This window comes from Apium graveolens, chromosome 8 (assembly GCF_009905375.1).
Source record: "Apium graveolens cultivar Ventura chromosome 8, ASM990537v1, whole genome shotgun sequence".
Classification (NCBI taxonomy): domain Eukaryota; kingdom Viridiplantae; phylum Streptophyta; class Magnoliopsida; order Apiales; family Apiaceae; genus Apium; species Apium graveolens.
In genome coordinates, this window is record NC_133654.1 from 213,704,609 (window position 1) to 213,710,030 (window position 5,422).

Sequence of the window (5,422 nt, forward strand, 5' to 3'; positions counted from 1 at the left end):
GCTCACTTGCCAATTCTTTATGATTCTATTGTGACATATGTGTCTCAAATAACTTCAATCAACACAGAGTCAACAATAGTTTCTCTTCCCACCTCATTCATTTCTACTCTCTCGATGGATATTGCTCATCCGTCGAGTAGTGATTGTATCCCGATGGATAAGCTTAACAGCAGTTATCCGTCGGATAGCTTTACCACTCACCCGACGGATATCACTTATTCGTCGAGTGTCTCTGCACAACTTCAAAATTCAATAATTTCAAGTGTAGAAGATTTGGTGGTAATACAATCACTCTTAGGACTGAGAGAGGAGAGTGCATTGAGTGAGAGGCTGGGTTGCTCCCAGGCAAAAGTAGAGGAAAAAAGTGAATCTCAGCAATCCATTCATTCAGGATTGGAAAAAGTGAGTGAGAGGAGTCACACCTTAGTAGGTAAAGGTGAGGGTGTGAGGGTGGGGAGCCAGGGTGAGACCCTAATGCAATAAAAGAGAGAACATGAGAGAAAAGCAGGTACTGGAGAAATAAGGATGGAACCAGCCATTGCTAGTGAGTCAATGATTGTGGATGATGCTGAAAAGGAAAGACAATTTCAGCAACATTACAAAGCTATAATTGATAACTGTTATTCCTAGAGGACTAACAATGAGATTTACAGAAGGGGGGTTGAATGTAAATCTCAAAACTTTTTCAGGTTTTGAGAAGTTTATTAAAGCAGTGTGTTCTAGATGAACAAGTGTATGAATTGCTTTGAGCTAATGCAGACAGATATATATTCAAACACAAAATGTAAAGAACACAACAAACTTTAAAAACTTTTCTGGTGGATTTGTTGTTCCACCAGAGATGGTATATTAGAAAATCTGTGTTCAACAATGTTGATCACAGCTGCATCCTAGTACAAACTAGATGAATTTTCTCTCAAGATATTTCTTAACAGCTCTGGAAAATCTCTCTCTAATTACTAGCTTCTTCTTGGTTTATATATTACCAAGTGTACAAATGAAAAACAATATAAAATTACAATAGTAAAATAAGTTCTTCACTTGCTTCTTTTCCTGTTCAATCAAGTACTTTGTTGACTATTGCATCTTTGTACTAAAGAAGAACGGCTGCTTTTTCTGTTGATCCTGAAATTCGGCTACCACATCTCAGTTTTCTCTGACAACCCATGTGCCTCTGTTTGTAGGTACAACTACCACTTATCAACGGCTAATTAGCAGAACATCCGTTGAAGCTTTCATCCGTTGATGACTTCATCCGTTGAAGGATGTTATCCGTTGAAGCTTTCATCCGTTGATGCTCTCATCCGTTGAAGGATGTTATCCGTTGAAGCTTTTAGAGACATCCGTTGAAGCTTAGCTTCTCATCCATTGAAGGTCTTTAAGTCATCCGTTGATACCACTTCATTTATACAAAATTACAAGGCATGAAATATTTACAATTGGCCTTCCTATCTGCATATCATCTAGTAGTCAACATGACTCATAGTTTCTCTCAACTTCTAAGAATTACATTTTAAATACAGAGACTGAAATATGCTACAATACTAGACTTATTTCTAAGTAAAGCTACACCATCAACGGATCAAAGTGGTCTTATCCGTTGAGGCTACAGACACTAAATTTCTACTTAAGTGTTTTGTTAAACATATCATCAAACTAATGCACATATATTCCTAACAATCTCCCCCTATTTATGTCTATAAGAATTGTAGGCATAAATTCAGGGTTAACTTGATGATAACAAAACACTTAACAAATATTTGAATTGAAACTAAGTAGAAATATAAAAGTGCTGCAAAAGTGTATGTACTAGGAGGTAATTGAAGATTTACAGTATTTCCAAGGGTGCTCCTCTAGCCTGAGCAAATCATCATTTTCTTCTTTGTTCCCTGGTTTTCTTTCCTAGCCCTTTGTCATTTTCCTCAATTTGGAGTTGGAGTTGTCTGAAGAATTCAGCTTCATCTTCATCACTGATATCCAACTTAGATTGCATTTCCTTGAGAGTTTCATTGCTGGCAATCTTGAGTTGGTCTTCAAGTCTGAAAAATCTTCTGATTCCTTTGTCATCTCTAAATTCCATCAACCAATGAGGTGATTTGTGAATTTTAGTTCCCCTTTCTTGTATGAGTAAGGTTCTGGGCAAAGCATTTGGTTCCCTCCAAGTCTTCCTTATGTTGGCAATCTTGTTGAGAATTTCAGTCTTGGATGTTCTGGTAAAGCCAGAATCCTTTTTGATGGCTGAAAAGACTCTGATCAAGGTAGAGTAGCCTTCATTTAGAATCCTGTAGAGAGGCCATGTTCTTTCCCCAGCTCCCTTATATCTGAACACCAATCTCTCTGGTAGCTGTCTGTAGGCAGCTATTCCCCTTACTTCCTTCAGCTCATCCAGATAGAGATTAATGTCTGAAGCTTCTTTTATGTCACAGATGTGAACATAATCATCTTTAGAAATGGGTGGCTTAGGGTTAGGTTTTTGTTTTTAAGTGAATTTCTTAGAGGTTAGGGGAGGTGTAGATTTAGATTTTCTTTTCTGTTTCTTTGGTAGTGGTAGAGTGGTTAAAAAGGTAGGCAATGTGATGTTATCCCAATCAATAGGTTCCTCTTTTGGAATGATTGGTTCACCATGGATATTTATAGAGGGATCAGCAACAAAAGGTTCAGGTATGGAAGGTAGTGGTTTAGATATAGATTTGGTATCTTCAGGGTTATCTTCACTCCTTCTGTGTGCCTTGGCCTTTCTTCTGTTTCCCTTCTGCCATTCCTCTCTTTCTTCCATATTTTCACCAAATATGCTCCCAAGAACCTCATCTAAGTTAGCAATCTTTTCTTCACCCCTGACTTCAATTCCTTTCATTTCTTCAACTTGGCTTGACTTTAGCTGTTTTTCAAGCTTTGCTTGTGCTCTTTTGTCAGCCTTGAGTTTTACAGCTTCTTTCTTCAACCTTCTGGTTTCTTCCCTTTTAGCCTTTAGAAATTTGGGATGTCCTTGCATCACACAGATACTCTTTCCCTCTCTATAGATAAAGGCCATGTTCATTCTCTCACCCTTGTCCTTGGTCTCCTTCTTCTTTATGATGCTTGCACTTAGAACTTTGTCTCCATCAGGTTTTGGAAGAGGAAAGTCTACTTCCTTTATCTGAGCAAAGTCTAGGGGATTCTTTGTGGAGTCCATACTGGATCTAGTGTTAGGCTTTAGAACCATAGGTTTTAAATTCTTGAAAGAAGTCTCTCCAACCTTATTTCTCCCTACTGGCTTGAGCTCCATGTTGATTGGTTCAATCTTTGTGCTAAATTTCACAGATGTTGATTTATTTTGTGTAGAACCAAACACCAATTGCAACCTTTCATCAATTCTCCTCCATTGTTCTTTCATTTGTATTTCAGCTGCTGCTAGCTGAATCAAATCAATTCCATCAGGTTTTCCCTTGATTTGAATGATTGGAGAGGTAGTGATGGCAGGAACTAGCACTTTAGATATCTGAATCTTTGTAGAGGGCTCTCCTTCCCCTTCCCTTTTATTCTCCCCCTTTTTGTTATCATCAAGGAGAGGGGTCAAGCCTTGTGCTTTTGCCAGCTGCATTAGGAGATTGGTTTGAGATTGTTGGTTGAGAAGAAGGGTGGCCACAGAATCTTCAATTCCTTGAACTCTGTCTTCCAACTTGGCCAGCCTTTGTTCAGTAACTGATTCCTTTTTCAATCTCGAAACCAAGTCCTGCAAAGTACCATAGGGCATGACTGAATCCAATTTTTCTGAAGTGAAGGATTTCAAGTCAGCAATATCTTTCCTGAGATCATCCAGACTCATATTTTGCTTTACTTGCTGCAACTTTAAGAGATGCAGTGAGTCCAGGTGAGCTTGGAGGATAGCCTTGATATTTGCATTTGAAGTGTTCTGAATGGCCTTTTGAATAGTGATGATTTGTTTGACCAAGTGGACATTGAATTCACCTGTTCTATGCTCCTTAGTCAAGGCCCATTCAGGTAGATTAGGAATGGAACTAGGGTCTTCATCTCCCCCTATGTTCATGCTTCCATCAGAAGAAATAGAGTCATCATCATCAGAATTTACTCCAAATTCCTCAGATGGCTCACCAGCTGTAGAAGGCATCCTGTTAATAGCAGCTTTATCCCTTTGAAGAGATTCTGTTGAGTGCACTAGATGTAGTGTCCTTTCTGCCTCCTCATTGCCCTGAGCAGCCAACATTTGATAGGCTGTCACAGGATGAGTAAAAGTGTCAGCATCCAAGGAAATGTTATCAATTACAGCTTTGTAATGTTGCTGAAATTGTCTTTCCTTTTCAGCATCATCCACAATCATTGACTCATGAGCAATGGCTGGTTCCACCCTTGTATCAACTGTACCTGCTTTTCTCTCTTTTTCTCTATGTTCTTGCATCAGGGGCTCCCCCTGGCTCACACATCTCACTCCCTCACCTTCACCTTCTAAGGTGGTACTCCACTCACTGACTTTTGCCATGCTGGAAGAAATAGCATGCATTTTTGTGCTCTCAATCTCTCCTTTTGCCTGGGAGCAACCCAGCCTCTCACTCAAATTTTCAGTCCCTGCCCTCAATCCTAAAAGTGATTGCACAGTATTCATGTCTTCTACACTTGGAATCATTTCAGTTATTTGTGTAGAGACTATCAACGGATGTGGAATATCCGTTGAAGGTGAAACTGTTGTTATCAACGGATAACTGCTGTTAAGCTTATCCGTTGAAGAGCAACCACTTGTCAACGGATGAGTGATATCCGTTGAAGAAGGAAAAGAAGATGAAATTGAAAGTGATATAATTGTTGAATCTGTATAGATTGATTTGATATGTGTTGATACAGATCCTTCAATTATATCTGAAAGAATTTGCGGGTGATCCAACAAATCATCTAAAAGATGATGATCACCTGTATTTGAGTGGGGCTCCTCCCTGAGTTGTAAAGAGGGAGAATCAGGAATTGATGGGAATAACATATCCACATCCAGAGATGGTGAAGAAGTATTTGGTGATTGATGTGTAGTTATTGTGAGAGAATGGGGCTGTGACTCCACATTTATTGGAGTCACATCAAACTGAGTTTGAGAAGGCACAGAGACAGATGGATGTATCTGTGCAGTGTGTGCACCCTGTATAGAAGATTGGGTTCTAGCCTTCTTTCTTCTAATAAAAGCTTTTGTAGGTGAGTGTTTGGCTTTAGTGTCCCTCCCTCTTTTGTTCTGTGTTCCTGGTTGGGAACTCTTTTCAATAGTAACATCCTTTTGGGAGGATGCTACTAGGGATGTGCTAGAAACCTTTTCAACCACCACAGCTTTTTGAGAAACTGGGGCTTGGCTAGCTTGGGAAGCACTCAACTCTCCTTCCTTATCCTGGGGGTTTCTTTGATGTTCACCCCTCCCCTCACCACTCACACCCTGTTCACTTCCCTC